The sequence below is a fragment of the Portunus trituberculatus genome, chromosome 32 (assembly GCF_017591435.1).
Source record: "Portunus trituberculatus isolate SZX2019 chromosome 32, ASM1759143v1, whole genome shotgun sequence".
In the NCBI taxonomy this organism is placed as follows: domain Eukaryota; kingdom Metazoa; phylum Arthropoda; class Malacostraca; order Decapoda; family Portunidae; genus Portunus; species Portunus trituberculatus.
The window spans coordinates 14,006,140-14,026,139 of NC_059286.1; the positions used below are offsets into that span (position 1 = coordinate 14,006,140).

At 40.7% G+C, this 20,000-nt stretch overlaps 1 non-coding gene across 1 annotated transcript; it reads right to left on the minus strand.

Annotated features, from left to right (window-relative positions):
* Positions 1-13,883: 13,883 nt before the first annotated feature.
* On the minus strand, positions 13,884-13,956 carry Trnak-uuu. Its single transcript has one exon. It is a non-coding gene; the product is annotated as a tRNA-Lys (tRNA).
* Positions 13,957-20,000: the final 6,044 nt, after the last annotated feature.

Sequence of the window (20,000 nt, forward strand, 5' to 3'; positions counted from 1 at the left end):
TGAAGAGGTAAGTGTTTCGTCTCAGTATTGCGTATTTAGAATGACACAACCTGCGGATTTTTTTTTTTTTTTTTCCTCGATGCAGCGTCAATGGTAAGAAAGGGATATTCTTGCGGGAAGAAAGTGGTTTCGTGGTTAGAGGCTTTTCCTGTGAAGAGTTAGTGTTGCTTGACATTATTGCGTATTTGAAATGAAATAACCTGCTGAGTTTTCTTTTTTTCTTTTCCTTTTTTTGTGCGTGTTTTTCGGTGTAGCGTCAATGGTAAAGAAAAGGAATATTATGTTGGGAAGGGAGTGAAGAGTTAGTGTTGCTCTACATTTTTACCTATTTGGAGTGAGATAACCTGCTTAGTCTTCGATGGTGTGCAGCTACAGTGATTAGTGAAATGTTATGGTGTGTGAGTGAAGATACCGGGTGAACTCTGATAAACGTGTAGCACTGAGCATTTTAATATTTTTTGTCAATGTGGTCTGCTCTCAGTTAAAATTCAGAGCAGAACTTGACTTAGACACAAAGTTAATGTTATGCTTTGATATTACGCAGACAATTAAGATAATGTAATAGGGAAAAAAGTGTATAGAAGTGGTGGTAGAGTCTCCGATGGACCCAGGAATACTTTTATTACTCAAACGTTTCGAAAATAAAGTCTCTGGAGAATTATTTTGTATATAAAAGCATTCTTATACTATCCACCACCTTCACTACTCAACTGTCTATATAACCATCTAAGAGAGTAAAAAACTTGTGGATAACTGTAGGAAGATTGAATAGCACTGAGAAGCCGAGTTAAATTCTACCCAACACATTTTTGGGGATCATAAGAAAAACATTGCATTTACCTCCCATTCCTACCGTCCTTACGACCTCACTATAAGGACAACAATCGTACACCATGACAGGAAATGAGGAGAATCAAATACTACACAACACTCTGGCTTTTAAGGAGATGAATGTGTCTACTCGTACTTCTAAACGCAAGGGGAAATTACTCCGCTATTTTTTATCCCTTTGTCCTTCCTATATCTTCAAAAAACACACACGGAGGAAACATTTTTAAGCTCCGTTGACAATACAAACAGATGTGTCCATTCCGGCGATAACTTTTTTACTCCCCCTCTCTATTCTTTATGGCTCGGCTGTAGTGGACCGCTCTTTTTTCTATTCATAAATTCGTCCCTCTTTCTGACTCTCCCCGCTGTGTGTAAATATAAAAAAGCACAAGGAAAGGGAGTACTTTTGTAAGGGGGAATGGTGGTAGTAGTTGCTGGTGTGGTGGTGGTGGTGGTGGTGGTGGTGGTGGTGGTGGCAATGCAGGTGATTTAAAAGGTCAAGGGAGTTTGATTTTTGTAGAGACGAATAATGATAGTGGTGGTAGTAGTAGTAGTAGTAGTAGTAGTAGTAATAGTAGTAGTAGTGGTGGTGGTAGAGGTAGTAATGGTGGTGGAGGGAATCTCAATTAATAAAGAACATTAGGGAAGGTAATTTTGTATGGACAGAAGGTAGTAGTAATAGTAGTAGTAGTAGTAGTAGTAGTAGTAGTAGCAGTAGTAGTTATGGCGGTAATGTGGAGGAAATGCTGATAATAATAAACATAAGGGAAGTAATTTCATATAGACAGAAAGTAATAGTAGTAGCAGTGGTAATAGTAGTAGCTGTAGTAGTAGTAGTAGTAGTAGTAGTGGTAGTGGAAGTGGTGGTGGTGGTGGTGGTGGTGGTGGTGGTGGTGTGGAAGGAATACAGGTGATAATACGCAGAGAAGCCGCAGGAAAACACGAATACACCGTCACATTTTCAGTTTATCAGCTTGTTGTGTTTCATTTATGGCTACGTAAAATGTAAATAACCTCACGGGAAACTCAGACCCTGTATTATATCTTGTGCTGAGGGCCACTGGAGGAGGAGAAAGAGGAGGAGGAGGAGGAGGAGGAGAAGGTAAAAAGAAGAAAGAGAAGTAAGGCTGGAGCGAGGAGTATAAACGCATGCAGGGAGAGAAAGAAGGAAGGACGAAGGGGAAAAAGGAGGAGGAGGAGGAGGAGGACGAAGAGGACGAGAACCAACGCGATGAAGAAAGAGCAGAAATAGAAGGAAGAGGAAAAGGAAGAGAAGAGGACGGGGGAGTAAAAGAACTAGGAATAGGATTAGGAGAAAAAGAAAGAGGAAAAGGGAGAAAAGGAGAAGGCGAATAATTGGAAGAATGGGAAGCAGGAGGAGAAGAAAGAAGAGGGGAAGGAAGAGACTTAAAAGAAAAACATACTTAGATCATATTTTGTCAAGAGGCCGAAATGGAAGTTTTCTGTGTGGTATTTTGAAACCTTAACTGACCCACCAACCTGTTTGGCTTACCGCTGCACCCTGCGTCACCTGTACTGTCTTGCCTTGCCTTGTCTTGCCTTCCCTTGCCTTGCCTTGCCTTGCCTTGCCTTGCCTTGCCTTGCCTTGCCTTGCCTTGCCTTACCCTTCCTTCATTTGCTCTACCCTGCCTTATCTTACCTTACCTTGCTTCACCCTGCCTTCTTTTGTTCCACCGTGCCTTACCCTACCTTTTCTTGCTCTACCTTGCCTTACCCTTCCTTCATTTGCTCTACCCTGTTTTGCCTTTCCTTGCCTTGCCTTCCTCTACCTTGCTTTCCCTTCCTCTACCTTTGCTTTCTATTGCGTTGCCTTCTTTTTCAGTCTCTTCCCTTCCCTTCCCTTCCCTTCCCTTCCCTTACCCTATCTCTCCTTACGCTACCTTTCCTTGCTCTCATTCCTACCTGTGTGTTTACCTGCTGGCTCAATCGCTCAGTCTGCTTAGAGTTATCTGCTTAGGATTAACTGAAGGCAGGCTGGATAAATGAAATAGGTAGATAGATGGATTATTAGATGTACTGAGAGAGATTTATTTTAGAAGTTAATAACAGGATCATTTGTAACAGGCAGAAGGGATCGGAGAGGATATTAATGTGGACGTTATGTGTTTCTGATCATTACTGACAGAGAAATGAAGGAAATGTTGGTTAGACGTTATGTTGAGCTGTGCATTTGTTAGTTAGAGTAGTTGTATTTATATTAGAGTAGTAATGCTAGTAACTATTTAGCTAATGTGTGTTACTTTACATTGCCTAATCTTAAAGAATATTTAGGTGACTGTATTTTGTTTTGTGTTTGTAAAAGTATACCTCTTTATTTGGACCAGTGGGAATTTTACAACTCGCGTTACTGTAAACAAGGACATTTTGGTCAATAAAACTATGATAAGACAGTTTTTTTTTTAAATGGGAGGAATTACAGACACACGATTAGTTAAGGTAAATAAGCAGAAAACAGTAATAATCGCCAGTAAAGGAAAGCATTGAAGTAATATAGAAAATAGTGTTCAAAATTAGTTATGTGGCAGGTTTTCAAAAGAAGTAATCACAGAAACATGAATGAATACGGTAAGTGCACAGATAAGTAATAATGGAGGAAAGCACTGAGGTAATATGGAAAAGATCTTATAATGTTCAAAATTGAGATTAACAGATGCAATACTAAGACAGCTTTTGACGAGAGTAACCACAGGAACACACACGCAAAAGAAAAATCCCAACACTATAGAAGTCAAAACTCCCATTATACTGTTCAAACTTATTAACAAATATGCTAATTTTTCAAGAGAGTAGACATACTAAAAGTAAAAAAAAAATCAATCACTACACTGCCTACATAAAATAAAGAAGTCACAACTCTCTCTATGGTGTTCAAAATTAAGATTAACAGAGGCAATACTAGGGCAGTTTTTGAAGAGAGTAACTACAGGAACACAAACACACACAAAAAAAAAAAAAATAAATAAATAAAATAAATAAATAAATAAATAGAATAAATTAATAAGTAAGTAGACTAATAAATAAAATAAAAAGTCAAAGCTCCCATTATAGTACTCAAAATTATTAACAAAGTATACAAATTTTCCAAGCGAGTAAACACAAACAAAAAACAAAAACAAAAAAAAAAAAACATTGTAGAAGAAGTGAGATGCTCCCTCGTCTTTTACCGTGCAGCAGGGAACGTTTTTAGGACCACTGGTGTTTGTGTTGGTGATGGGCGTATACTCAGTGGCGCGGCTAAGAGGCTGCAGGATATAGGGGCTCCTGTATGCAGACGACCTTGTGATAACAGCTCAGTGTGAAGGTAAGGTAAGGATAACAGGGCCAGGTTTAGTGAGTAGGGGAGAGTTAGGCATAGTTGTTGTAGTGAAAGACGTGAACAGTGAAATATTAATACGAGTGAGAGTAATGGAGGATTTTAACAAGGAAGGAGAGGTTATGAGTGAGAGGTAGAGTATGGTAAGAATAATATAGGTAGATGTAGTGATGAGGGAGACTGGCAGAGTTATTGTAGTGAAAGAGAAGGAGGACAGTGAAACATTAATACGAGAGAGAGAGAGTTATTGAAGTTTTTAACAGGGAAGGAGAGGTTATGCTGAGTGACAGGGAGAATTATAAGGATGATAAAGGTAAGTGTGTTTAGTGATGGGAGAAAATCAGGCAGTTATTATAGTGAAATATCAATGCGAGTGAGAGTAATGGAGGATTTTAACAAGGAAGGAGAGGTTATGAGTGAGAGGTAGAGAATAATAAGAATAATATATGTGGGTTTAGTGATCAGGGAGACTGGCAGAGTTATTGTTGTGAAAGAGAAGGAGAACAGTGAAACATTAATACTAGTGAAGTTGAAGTTTTTAACAGGGAGGGAGAGATTATGCTGAGTGAGAGGAAGAAAATAGTAAGGATGATAGAGCCAGGTGTGTTTAGTGATGGGGGAAAATTAGACAGTTACTGTAGTGGAAGCGAAGAACAGTGAAATATTGATACGAGTGAAAGTAATGGACGATTTTAACAGGAAGGAAAGGCTATGTTGAATGACGGGAAGACCATTAACCGGGATAGAGCCAGAAATAATGGATTTAAGCCTCAGAAATTAAGGTTTTAGGAAAGAAATGGAAAGGAACAGGTCTTCTAACAGAGTGGTTGATGAATTGAACGGACGCAGTAATCATGTTGTTAGCGCTGAGTCAGTAAGGAGCTTTGAAACAAGATTAGACAAATTTATGGATGGGAATGATAGATGGAATTAGATAGCTTTCCTCACACAGGGACTGCCACGTATAAGCCTGACAGCCTATTGTAGCTTCCCTCGTTTTATATTATTATGAGAAGAGTAAGGATAATAGAACCAGATGTGTTTGAGGAGGAAGAATTTGTCATAGTTACTGTAGTGGAAGAGAAGGTGGTCAGTGAAATATTAATACGAGTGAGAGTAAAGGAAGATTGTAACATTTCATCAGGATAGAGAAGGTGAACAGTGAAACATTAATGCGAGTGAGAGCAATAGCGGATTTTAACATTTCAACAGGAAAGGAAAGGTTAGGCTGAGTGACGGCAAAGGAAAGTAAGGATAAGGTGAGATAGGTGTGCTTTGTACTGGAGAGGCAGGTCGAGTTACTGTAGAAGGTGAACGGTGGATTAGTAATGGGAATAAACATAATTGAGGTATTAACTGGTAAAAAAAAAAAAGAGTACAAATTATGTTTGGTTAAGGGAAGAATTAGAGCAGATAAGAAGGTTTTTCGTAGTAGAAGGGAAGTTGAACAATGAATCAGTAATGTAAGATCTTAACAAGTAAGGAAAGGTAAAGGACGTCGAGTGAGGGAAGAGATAAGGAAGATGTGATGAGAAGGTTTGGCAACAGAATAGGTGAAGAATCAACCAGGAGGAGATAGACAAGAGTACGTATAACAGATGGAAAAAAAGAACTTATTAATGATAGGTAGGATGAGTACTAAGACTTGAACTAAGTAACCCATGTGGGGAAATAATTGCTGAGTTAATAAGTATAGAAAAAATAAATAGATAACAGAGATGAGAATAGCAACGTAGCAAAGACAATGGTTATGAATGTTAGAGGATAAAAATAAGTAACAGGTGAAACTACGTAACAAAAAAATAGAAATTAATGCTTTAAAGGAAAAAAGAGAAAATAAGTAACAGAAATGAGAGTAGGAAAGTAGCAAGGGCAGTGGTTATGAATGTTACAGATGAAAAAGAAATAAATAACAGATAAAAGTACGTAGCAAAGGCAATAAAAATGAATATTGTTGAGGAAAAAAAGAAAATGAGTAACAGAGATGAGAGTAGGAAAGTAACAAAGGCAATGGTGAATGTTACAGAAGAAAAAGAGAAAAATGAGAAACAGAGAAGAGTACGTAGTCAAGGCAATGGTGACGAATGTGTAGAGGAAAAAGACAAAATTATTAACACGTAGCAAAGATAGTGGTGATGAATGTAGAGAGAAAAAAACAAAAATACATGAAAGATGAGAATTGGTAGCAAAGGCAATAGAAACGAAGTTATAAAGGAAAAGAGAAACAAGTAACACCGATAAGAATACATAGAAAAGGCAATAGAAATGATTGTTAAAGAGGAAACACAGAAATACGTTGTGTAAGGTGAATACGCTGGAGGAGAAATGATAGTGGCGGTAGTGAAAGGTGAAGCATCAACGCACAGTATGGTTCTTTGTATAGACTATTGTTCTCCACCTCCCTCACTCACCCCTCCTTCCACCAGCAAGGTTGTCACATAAGAGGAGCAGGGAACAGCTGAGTACGTAGTGTGAGAGGAGCAGAGGGGCCAAGTGAGACCAAAAAACAACACCTGTAATTAAACTGTCGAAAAATTAAGTACAGGGAAATTAAACTGTCGACTTGAAAATTAAGTACGTGAAAATTAAGTACGTGAAATTTAAACTGTCAAGCTGAAAATTAAGTACGTGAAAATGAAACCGTTAAGCTGAAAATGAAGTACAGCAAGATTTAAACAGTCGAGCTGAAAATTAAGTACATCAAGATTAAACTGTCCAGCTGAAACTCAAATACAATAAAATTAAACTGTCGTGATTAAAATGAAGTACGTGAAAATTGAAGTCGAAAAATAAGTACAAGATTAGATTGTCGAGCTGAATATAAGTACGTGAAAATGAAGTACATAAGGAGTGATAATGAACGAGTGAGTGAGTGAGTGAGTGGAAGAAGTGGTGGCAATAGTAATGGTAGTAAAAGAAATAGTAGTAGTAGTAGTAGTAGTAGTAGTAGTAGTAGTAGTAGTAGTAACAGAAAATGAAGTACCTGAAAAATTAAACTGTCTTGCTGAAAATAAAGTACATCAATATTAAAAGCTTTATGCTGATCTTGTGAAAAATGAAAAAAAAAGTGACGTTAGCGACTGGATTGATGTTTGCTGTGGGAGTTTAGACTTTGACCTAGTGAAGAGACACTCATTATTAAAGTAAACATTAAAGTAGACAGTATGTAAAGGGCATATATAGGCCTAAGCTGATATGTTAAGTTGGGTTAAGCATGAAAGTGACATACAGTGCTGGAATTTAGACTTAGTTAAGGGAAAGTACGTCATTCAAGTGGAGGGAATGTCAAAGTGAACATTAAAGTATATAGAACTCAGATGGCGTGAAATTAAATTGATAATGGGGATGGAAAAAGGAAAGTTAAGGGAAAGATAGGGAAACTAAGTCATTAACCCCTTCAGTACTGGGACACATTTTTTACCTTGAGATTTGTGTACGATTAGATCATATTATTTACATTAGGAAGGCTCTATGGAGGTCAGAAGATTAATGGCTACAGTTATCACTATTTTAATCACCCACATGAGTTTCTGAAGCTGTATAAACTCACCAAATAGTAAGCAGAATGAATATGGAAACGTGTCCTGGTGCTGAATGAGTTAAGCTGAGATTATCAGAGAGAACATTGAAGCATATAGAATTTAGATGACGTATGTATGATATTGAATAAAGTTAAATTGATATATGGTAATGGGAAAAGGAAATTAAAGGAAAGGGAGGAAAAGTAAGTCATTAAGGTGGAGAGATTGCCAGTGTGAACATTAAAACACACACGATTTAAATGACGTGCGTGTAATGTTGAATAAAGTTAAATTGAAGCATAGTGCTGGAAATTAGAGAAAGTAAGTCATTGAGGTGGAGGAAATGTTAAAGTGAACGTTACACTATTTACAATTCAAATGACGTATGGGTAATGTTGAATACAGCAAAATTGATATGCAGTGCTGGAAATCAGACAGGGAGAATTTGTCACTAAAGTATATAATTTGAATAACGTACAAATAATATTGAGTGAAATTAAACTGATATAGGGTGCGAAATTGAGACAGGCAAAAGAATGAAGGACAATTACGAGAATACAAACGATACTAATTATATTTTAGATGTTATGCGTAACTTATTCAGTACTGGGAGGCATTTCGACCTTGAGATTTCGGTACGATTAGACCATTATATTTACACCAGGAAGGGTCTATGGAGGTCAGAAGATTAATGGTCAGAGTCTTCACTATTTTAATCCCCACACAAGTTTCTGAAGCTATACAAAATCACCAAATAGTAGCCAGAGTGAATATGGAAACACGTCATGGTACTGAATGGCTTACTAGAGAAGGAGTCGAGGTACTGTAGGCGAAGGAGTGACGTGGTGTGGCCAAAGGAAGGGAGACGACATTAAAATTTTACAACCAGTGTGATGAGAAGAAATGAAAACGACGCAGAGAAGTTAACATGAAAGAAACGTGTTGGCGGCGCGAGATTCAAGGCAAGATAGTGCTCGATGGAGAGATACAGCGAGACATGCGAAGAATTAAACGAAACCCGGAAGTGACTGACGGAATTTAATAGAGAGAGAGAGAGAGAGAGAGAGAGAGAGAGAATAAAGAAGAAAAAACAAGTGTGGATATGCAAGACTGATCGACCCAGGGAGGAAAGAAGTCATGAAGAGGAAAATAGGGATGGAAATAATATAAAGGCAATTTTTTTTCTCTTTTGTTCGACTGAGTGAAGTTGTAAGAAGTTGTAAGGCAAAAGATCCTATCCTAACCTAACCTAACCTAAGAATGTTTTTTTTTATATATATATAATGAGAATAATTGACTATTTCACTTAATGTAACACAAGAATGAAAGCAAAAGTATGATATTTCACTATAGGTTTAGGTGACGCTAGAGAAAGCTGCACGAGAAGGAATATTGGCTGGTGTATGGTAATGGTGTTGAGAGAAGGTAATTTTTCAACGATGAGGAACAAAGGAACGGTGTATTATCTTGAGTGTTGTTTTCTTTGGCAGTTCCACTCTTGGTTTAGGTCTTTGTTTGTCGAGGAACGCCCACCACCAAATACTTCTCTTAACTTTACTGTAGAAAACTCCTATTCATTTGAGACTCACTTCTTCAATTGTCTTCCCTTTGTTATGGGCGGCGGGGACACACGCTCACAACTCCAACAGTGTTTCTCAGTCTCCTGTAAACACAACATTTTATTATCCATTACGAAGGAGAAGGAGGAAGATGATTTGAAGGAAAAGGCTCCATTTAATTCGAGACTTACTTTTGTTGTCTTCTCCTTCCCAGCAGCGACCAAATAGTACAAGTTTTACCCAATTTTTCCCAGACTTCTGTAAACACACTATTTTATTAACCATTTAGAAGGAGCGGAAGGAAAATAACGAAGGCCCACTAGTATAATTTCAACAGTTTTCCCAAAATAATTCTGTAAACACGGCATTTTATTGTCTATTTGTGGCGAGCAGAAGGAAGATGAATGGGAGGGCGCGCCAAGTAACACTAAACTAACATTGTTTTGTGACGGCTTTGTATAATCAAGGCACCGTTGTCCTCGCCGCCTGAATTATGCACCGAACCACTCCAGGAAGTTTGTCTCGCTCCATAAATGTAAACTAGACTGCCGCGCGTCTACTGGTGGTGGTGATAGTTGTATTAGGTGTAGTGATCGTTTGTGTATTAGTAGTAAGAGTAGGAGAAGGAGTAGAAAGTAGGAGTAGAAGGAAAAAGAAAAGTGAAGGCAATAAAAGAAAGTAAATTAGACTACCGAGCGCTCTAGTGGTGGTGGTGGTAGTTGTATTAGATGTAGTAGTAGTTTATGTATTAGTAATAGTAGTAGTAGGAGTAGTAAGGAGAAAGAAAAAAAAAGTAAAAGAAGAAAAAACTAAGTAAATGAAGAGAGTAATCTAGACAGCTGGGTTTGTAATGGTGGTGGTGATAGTTGTATTAGTTTATGTATTAGTAGTAGCAGTAGGAGTGGTTAGGAGAAAAATAGTAAGAAAACGAAAAAGAAAAATTAAAGCAATAAAAGAGAGTAAACTAGATAGCCGGGCCTCTAATGGTGGTGGTGGTAGTTGTATTAGCTGTAGTAGTAGTAGTAGTAGTAATAGTATGAGGAGGAGTAGTAAGGAGAAAAATAGTAAAAGAAGGAAAAAGAAAAGTGAAAGTAAAAGAAAGTACCGCCACATCTCTAGTGGTGTTGGTGAATGTTGTACGTATTAGCTATAGTGGTAGTTAGTGTTCCAGTAGTAGCAGCAGTAGTAGTAGTAGAAATACTAGAAGTATGAAAAGAATAGAAAAAAGGAAATGAAGTGAAAGCAAAAGAAGATAAATAATTTAAACAGTACCAAAAACCACAGTGAAAATATTGAAAGTGATGAACATTTTAAGAATAAGAAAAATGGGAATATCAACAACAACAACAACAACAACAACAACAACAACAATGTGAGTAGTAAAGACAATAACGAGACTGTTCTAAATGGAAACTCATAATGGACTTCCTCACTAGCTTTTCTGTAATTAATCTTCACCAACACCACATTGTGTTCTGCAGGTCTTACCCATTAACATCATAAATACTGAAAATAAAGCAGATAATGCCTTCTCATATCCTTTTATTCACATTGGAAGCCATACTGACGATAATTATTCATGTTATTCATATTATTCAGCTCATTTATCGTTATAGCCTTAATTATTCATATTATACAACGCGCAGTGCGAAAGGAGGCTGTAGAAATAACAATACTGGAAATGGTATAAAGTGAAGGGGGAGATGTGGCACCGATGGAGATGATATGGCGTAGGTGAAGTGAAGAGGTTTGAAGGGTTACAGGTGAAGTTATGGATGGAGTTGATTAATGTATGGGTAAGTTAGGTTTGTATTCTGAAACCCTTTGCTCTCTCACCGTCACTAATTGAAGATACTCGTGATTTTAACCGTTTCAGTACTAAGACGCATTTTTACCATGAGTTTTGAATATAATCAGACAATTTTATTTACATTAGGAAGTGTCTATGGAAGTCAAAAGATTAATGGCCAGCGTCTTCACTATTTTAATCCACACATAAGTTTCTGAAGCTGTATAAAATCACCAATTAGTAAGTAGATAGATAAGAAAACGTGTCATGGTACTGAAAAGAATAAGGGTGTTTTTTATGGTTTTTCTGGTTAATTAAGTAGAAACTGTTGAGAAATAATTATATCTCTGATTAACAACATTTCTGGTTAATTAAGTAGAAACTGTTGAGAAATAATTTAGATTAGCAACATTTCTGGTTAATCAAGTAGAAACTGTTAAGAATAAAGCTAGTTGTTTCTGTGGCCTTGAAGAATTGACCTGGTGAGAGAATAAGACGTTCCCAAAGGCCCTTGTTGAAGATATTCCTGTTTTAAGGTGGTTTTTAGATAAGTCAGATTTGTGGTTAATTAAAAGGACGAACTGTTGAGAATAAGGCTAGTTTTCTCTGTGGCCTTGGAGAATTGTCGTGGAGAGAGACCAAAATGTTTCTGAATAGGGGTCGTAGTAATGATATAGGGGCAGTTAGTGATCGTATATTGGAGTTAGTGATGGTATGGTGGTATTATCTATGGTATGGAAGAGACAGGTGTGGTATGGGGGAGTTAGTGATGATATATTAAAGTTAGTGATGTTATGGTGGTATTATCTGTGGTATGGAAGACGCAGGTGTGGTATGGGGTATTTTGTGATGGCGTGGTGTTATTGTCTATTGTATGAATGATATTAGAATGGTATGAGCGTAGATAGTGGTGGTGTGTTGAAGTTAGTAATGGTATGGTGGTGTTATCTATGGTGTAGAAGAGACAGGGATGGTATGGGGAAAATAGTGATGAAGTTAGTGAAGTTATGGTAGTATTATCTAGTTTGAGAGAGACAACAATGGTACGGAATAGATAGTGATGGTATGGGGAAGTTAGTGAAGTTATGGTGGTGTTATCTATGGAAAAGACAGGAATGGTATGGGGGAGATAGTGATGGTATATTGAAGTTAGTGAAGTTTGAGAGAGACAAGAATGATAAGGAAATAGACAGTGATGGTATGGGGAAGTTAGTGAAGTTATGGTGGTCTTATCAATGGCATGGAAAAGACAGGAATGGTATGGGGGAGATAGTGATGGTATATTGAAGTTAGTGATGTTATGGTAGAATTATCTATGGTATGGAAGAGACAGGTATGGAAGACTTGGGAGTGGTATACATGTTAGCAGTGACTTAAGGAAGAATTGGTTAGGAACAGTTGAAGTTAGAGGCAAGAGACGCTAATATTAGAGAATATATAGAATAGTTAGTAATGATATTGAAGAGTTAAGGACACGCCATATTAGCAAGTTATAGGTGGTATAGAAGAAGAAAGTGATGTAGAGCAGTTAAAGTCAAGAATGAAGGGAAAAAGATGGTAATACAAAGTAATACGGAAAGGCCTTGAGTATCACAGAGTATCAAGGAGTATCAGAGAGTATCAGGAAGTATCAGAGAGTATCAGGAAGTATCAGAGAATATCAGAGTATCGGGGAGTATCAAAGAATATCAGGGAGTATTGGACAGTATCAGGGAGTATCAGAGAGTATCGGGGAGTATCAGAGAGTATCAGGAGTATCAGAGAGTCAGAGAGTATCAGGGAGTATCAGAGAGTATCAGCCAGTATCAAAGTATCAGAGTATCTATGGCATGGAAAAGACAGGAATGGTATGGGGAAATAGTGATGGTATATTGAAGTTGTGAAGTTTGAGAGAGCCAAGAATGATAAGGAAATAGAGTATCAGGGAGTATCAGAGAGTATCAGGGAGTATCACGGAGTATCTGGGAATGTCAAACAGTATCAGGGAGTATCAATGAGTATTAGGGTGTATCGGAGTATCAATGAGTATCAGGGTGTATCAGGGAGTATCAATGAGTATCAGGGAGTATCAGGGAGTATCAATGAGTATCAGGGAGTATCAGGGTGTATCAGGGAGTATCAGGGTGTATCAGGGAGTATCAATGAGTATCAGGGAGTATCAATGAGTATCAGGGAGTATCAATGAGTATCAGGGTGTATCAGGGAGTATCAGGGAGTATCAGGGAGTGTTAGGAAGGTAAACAAATGTAGGGATGGAAAATGTTGCTAGTTATATTTATTTTGAAATGTTTTATTAAAATATTTTATGCATTTTTTCGTTATTGTTTTATTTACTGTATTTTTTAAATTATTTTTTGCAGGTGAGAATGTACAGGTGTGTGTGTGTGTGTGTGTGTGTGTGTGTGTGTGTGTGTGTGTGTGTGTATTTATCTAGTTGTATTTACCTAGTTGTAGTTTTACAGGGCCTGGGCTTTATGCTCGTGTGGCCCCGTCTCCATATCTACACTTATCCAATCTTGCTTTAAATGTATGCACACTCGTTGCAGACACTACTTCATTTTAACTGTTCCACGTCTCAATACATCTTTGCGGGAAACTATATTTTTTAACGTCTCTCAGACATCTTCCTTTTCTCAGCTTTTTACTATGCGATCTTGTGCTTCGAATGTCATGTTCTTCTCTCAGGATCAGTTTCTCATTATCCACTTGGTCCATTCCGTTGATCAATCTATAAACTTGTATCAGATCTCCTCTCTCTCTCTTCTTTGTTCCAGGGTTGGCAGATCCATAGCCTTTAGTCTCTCCTCATATGTCATCCCTTCAAATTCTGGAACCATTCTAAAATTATACGCCCGAACAGGGACTCGAACCCTGGACCGTTAGGTTAAAAGCCTAACGCTCTACCGACTGAGCTATCCGGGCCCTTGTGTTTGTGTGTGTGTGTCTGTGTCTGTGTCTGTGTAAAGACTAACAAACAAATTGATATCGCTTACGTGTGTGTGTGTGTGTGTGTGTGTGTGTGTGTGTGTGTGTGTGTGTGTGTGTGTGTGTGTGTCTAGACACGTGACGGATACGGCATGTGCGTGTCTCTATCGTTTCAATTTTAAGTACTTCAGTTTGCGTGTGTGCACTCTGTAAAGGACACACACACACACACACACACACACACACACACACACACACACACACACACACACACACACACACACACACACAATTTTTTCTTTCTTATTTTGGGAATGAGATTTCAAGGACATGTATTTTGTGCAATTTGTGTGTGTGTGTGTGTGTGTGTGTGTGTGTGTGTGTGTGTGTGTGTGTGTGTGTGTGTGTGTGTGTGTGTGTTATTTGAAGAGAATTATTTACTTTAATGGAATCGTTTCAAGTGAAAATTTCATATTAAAGCGAGGTTAAATTCCTTGTCTATTTTTCAGTGTTTTATGTAACTCTCTCTCTCTCTCTCTCTCTCTCTCTCTCTCTCTCTCTCTCTCTCTCTCTCTCTCTCTCTCTCTCTCTCTCTCTCTCTCTCACTTTTATTGTATTTTGTATCTTCATTTCAAGTTTTTCTTAATCCTCTTTTCTCTCTTCAACCTGAGCTCTCTCTCTCTCTCTCTCTCTCTCTCTCTCTCTCTCTCTCTCTCTCTCTCTCTCTCTCTCTCTCTCTCTCTCTCTCTCTCTCTCTCTCTCTCTCTCTCTCACCATGTTACATCACTATTTCCATAAGATTATCACGTCTTTCCTACTCATTCCCTTCTCTCTCCTTCCCTCATTCCCATCCCTCCTCTTCTACACCATTTGTCTTACCTATCACCACAGCACCTACCTTTACCTGTCCTACCTTCGTCACTCATTACCTGTTCACCTATTCTCACCTTCCCATCACCATTACCTATTCACTCATGACCTTCTCATTACTCACCTGTTTATTCGTTGCCTATCTATTCTCTCATCATCTATTTACCTATTCTCATCTTTCCATTTCATTACCTATTCGCCTATTTTCACCTCCCCATCCTCCTCTCTTCCTCTCCTCTCCTCCTCTCCCACATTCCCTCCCACGCTAAAATGTGACATCGTGGTTGCTTCCTTAACTCGTCCAGCAGTAGGCAGTGTTACCAACGTGGCAGTCCTCTTCAGGGTCACAGGGTGGGGGGGGGGAAGAGCCTCTCCCTTTGTCCTCCCCAGCGTTGCCAAAGGTTCTCCCTCGGAATTCCAGCCTTTAAGTAGTCAGTGTTACCAGTGCCGGCGTGGCTTTGTGGAGGCTGAGCTGGGAGACGCCGAGGGGCCTGACCTGGTAGTGGCGGTGGTGGTGGTGGTGGTGGAAGATCAGGAGTAGGAGATGGAAGAGGGAGGTAAGACGAGAATGTGGAAGGAGAGGAGAGGCACATGAAAACACAAATGCATGGAAGGAAAGACAAAAAAAGAGGAAGAATAACGCATGAAGAACAAGAGCAAGGGAAGAAAGAAAGATGAAAGAGAACTGGAGAACTAGGAGTGGGCGGCAGAATGAAGAAGAAAAGCATGAGGAGGAGGAGGAGAAGGAGGAGGAAGAGGAGGAGACGGCAGAGAGGCTGGAGGGAAAAATCTTACTTCCTCTAAGATTTATGGGGAAGAATGTTTCCTCCCGACGTGGTATTAATGGGGATCCTTTTTTCCCTGGCTCACCTTTCTTTCCTTGCCTTCATCGTACAGGTGTTTTTCCTCCGCCGCCTTCATTTTTTCCCCTTCCACCAGTCATCCTTTTCCGGTTTGATTTCCTCATCATATTTTTCCCCCCTTCGCTGTATTCGTTGCTGTTTTGATTGTTTTAGTGGAGAAAGCTGTTATTTATTTTAGTTGTATGTAGGGTTTGAGGGTTATTGTCACCACCACCACCACCCACCATCAGCAACATCATTATTTTCACACTTGGCTTCATTAATTTTCACTTTCCTTGGTTTATCTTGTGGGGAGAGTTGTAGTTATTTATTCAAACACGTATGTAGAATTTCACCATTATTGTCTTCACCACCACCACTGCCACCATCACCACCACCACCACCTCTTCCTCCTCCTCCTCCTCCTCCTCCTCCTCCACCATCATTATCGTGTTAATGTTGCGTGCTCCCCGAAGGGCTTATCGCTGCGTAATGTCTCCAGTCTGTATTCCCTCGCGTCGCTCACCAACATTTCACATTTTCCTCGCGACAAACACCTGAATTCCTCCGCCTTCCTTCCTTCAAGAGCCGCGCGTGTCCCTGTTGTGCCTAATTTTCCGTATAAACAAATAAATATACACTTGCTGCCGTCGTGAGGTTTGTGCGCGTCCCTGGCTGAGTGATGAGATGCGTTATGTTGAGGGACAGTGACGGTCACCTGAACGAGTCACACAGCTGAGCAATGCAGGGCCTCCACAGACACAAAGGCTCGCACCCGCCCCCCTCCTCTACGAAGCACGAGGCGAGACCCAACATTCTAAGAGAGAGAGAGAGAGAAACGTGCCGCCGCCAGCTGTGCCTCCTGTGTACCCAGCGTGGCCTGTGTGTCCCTGCCGGTGTGGTGAGTGGCGTGGTGCCCCGGGGTGAGGCCTTCCTGCTGCTACTCGCCGCTACTCCACCACTCCACGTTGCCCTCAATCTGCTCCATCCCCGAGGCCGTCCTTCAAGTGGCGGATGGCTTGTTTCTGGACCCTTGTCACCTCTGGAGGAGCCTGGTAGTGGCTGTGTTAAGTCTGGATAGTGCTTGTTGTTGTGTTGTCAAGCGGCGCCAAGGTCTCGTGTGGTGCTCGCCTGTGTAAGGTGTTATGGTGATGCGCAGCGAGGCGGATCACTCTGTAAGGTGAACACTCAGGACAACAGGAGGACATGAATCTGCGGTTTTTTGAAGCTGCTCCACGCCTTCCTCGTCTCCTTGTCCGTACTAAACTTTACGGTGAATGACAACCCCATGAGGCTGAGAGTATAAGGTCAACAGTGGTGGCGATACAGGAACACCATCATCGATATGTCAACACCCACGCCTTGCCTCGAACACACTGAGAAACACCATCCTGGCTGCCCCAAGTGCTGTCTCACCCTGCTGCCTCACACGCCTTATATTTCATCGCACTTTTGAGACGCGGCAATGTGATGAGGCAACCTTCCTCAGGCGCTGCAATGCCACACTCTCCTGGCAACGTGTACCTGGGTAGTGCGCCGCCCCACCAATACGTAAGTGCCTGTGAGGCGGAATGAAAACGACCGGCAGCAGCAGCAGCAGCAGCAGCATCTCAGTGCCGCAATAGCAGTGCCGCGTGGCGTGTGTCCTGGAGCTGTGACAATCCCGCCGTTCTAAGAGAGGCGAGAATCTGATGTAGTATCGTGGAGTAAGATCTGGTAGGCTGAGCAAGATCGTATAGGAGTAGCAGGAGGCGGAGGGGGAGTAGCAGCAGGAGTAGGAGCAGTAGCAGGAGCAGGAGCAGTAGGAGCCCATAGGAGTCTGGCTAAGGATTGGATTAATGGATTCCTGGTCTGGGTCTGCTCGCTTGTTATCTGGTTAAGAAGACCTGCGCCCCCCTTGGCCCCGCACCTCCCGCACCTCTTCTGGTCTGGTCTGGGCGGCCGTGGCACCCTCCAGGGGCGGGCAGCTGATATGGCCACGCTGATTGCATATAACATTCCGCAGGGGATCGTCCTCCATGGCGCTGCCACTCCCGCTCAGCCGCCGGGATTTGTGTGGGTCTGTGTCCTTGCACGGCGGCGTATTTCTGGCCTGTGTCTATTTCTGTTTCCGCACCACCGCAGCGCCCTTGCTTTTTTACTCTCCTTTTTTTTTCCGCTTTCTCTGTTTCGCTTTTTTTTTTTTTTTCTTACGTTTCTGCTTGTGCTGTTCTCGTAGTCTGTGTGTGTGTGTGTGTGTGTGTGTGTGTGTGTGTGTGTGTGTGTGTGTGTGTGTGTGTGTGTGTGTGTGTGTGTGTGTGTGCGCGCGAGCGTGTATAGTTGTCCGTTTGTTTATATACTGTTCTTTCTAACGTTAACCTACGTGCACAAGGACCCTCCCCACCCCCTACCCCCACACACACACACAATGTCCCTGGTTCTCGCTTGAGGTTAGCGGGAACAAAGGGTTGGTGGCGCCGTAGCGAGACTGATAGATGCGTGAAGCGAGGGCGATGAGAGGTCCGGGTAATGAAAAGAAGACACAAAGGAACCAATAGGAAGGTGGATTGGAAAATGTCTGAGTCCAGGGAATGACCGGCGGGATTTCCTTCACATTCACAGCCCGCCATTGGAGACACGCAGCGAGGGAACAGAAAAAAAGAAAGGTAAAAATATGATGCGATAATAAATAGATGCAAGGATATTTGTTTGGGCAGCTGGGGACACAGAGAGAGAGAGAGAGAGAGAGAGAGAGAGAGAGAGAGAGAGAGAGAGAGAGAGAGATTAAATGGACAGTCACACCTTCCCACCTATCTTCTCTCTCTCTCTCTCTCTCTCTCTCTCTCTCTCTCTCTCTCTCTCTCTCTCTCTCTCTCACACACACACACACACACACACACACACACACACACACACACACACACACACACACACACACACACACACACACACACACACACACACACACACACACACACACACACACTTCTGAAAATATAAAATAAGGAGAATAAATATAGAGCTGAAACAAAAAGGTCCAAAAAACGAGAACAAGAACAAGAAAGTGATAAAGTGCGAGAATAATAGAAAAAGAAAGGAATAGGAGGACGAAAACAAGATGAAAGAGAAAAAGGAACAAAGAACAGGAAGAACACGAATATGTGGAATAAGAGAAGAAAGAGAACAATATAGATGGCGAGAGGGAGGAGGAGGAGGAGGAGGAGGAGGAGGAGGAGGAGGAGGAGGAGGAGGAGGAGGAGGAGGAGAAGAGGAGGAGATGGTAGAGGAAGAGAAAGACGAAAAGGAGAAAGAGGTGAAGGAGGACAAAGAAGAGGAGGAGGAGGAGGAGGTGAAGGAGGACAAAGAAGGGAAAGAGAAGGAGGAGGAGGAGGAGGAAAGTGCCTGCTGCAACCTTTAACCTCTATCTTCTTCCTCCTCCCCCTCTTCCTCCCCCTCCCCCCCAAGAGGAGTCCTTCAGTAAGTGTGAGGCCAAGAATTAGGTGAGAGAGAGAGAGAGAGAGAGAGAGAGAGAGAGAGAGAGAGAGAGAGAGAGAGAGAGCTTTTAGAATAGATAGATTAACAATGGAACAACAATAACAACAACAACAACAACAGCAACAACAACAACAACAACAACAACAACAACAACAACAACAACAACAACAATAATAATAATAATAATAATAATAATAATAATAATAAAGATAACTCGCGTCTTTTACACTTAATGACAGAAATGCCACGTTAATGCGTCTCTCTCTCTCTCTCTCTCTCTCTCTCTCTCTCTCTCTCTCTCTCTCTCTCTCTCTCTCTCTCTCTTTACGATTACTCTCGGAACCAAAGGAGAAGGAAATAGAAGATAAAGAGAAAGGTGTATGTGTGTTTTTTCCTCTTCCTCTTTCATTTCTGTCTTCTCCTTTATCTTCTCCTTCCTCTTTGTCTTCCTTCTTTTATATACACACACCACCTCCTCCTCTTCTCCCTTCCTCCTTCTCTTCCCTCTCCCTCCTCCTCGTCTTCCTCCTCCTCCTCCTCCTCCTCCTCCTCCTCCTCCTCCTCCTCCTCCTCCTCCTCCATCTGCTTATATCACAAAGTCACGTAAGGGCCAACAAGTCTGCTAATGCTCTTTTTTTTTGCTTGTTTGTTTATGTTTCTTTGTGTTTCTTTTACTTGTTCACTAATTTAGATCTCTTTTTATTAGTCTGCTTTTTTTTCTTCGTTTGTTTTCCTTTATGTTCTTCCTTCTTTTCTTTCTCTTCATAGTCTTCCTCTGTTTTTTTTTATTTATTTCTTGCTATGTCTTGTTCTTTCTTTTTTGTTCTCCTGTGTTCTTCTTCCTTCTGTTTCTGT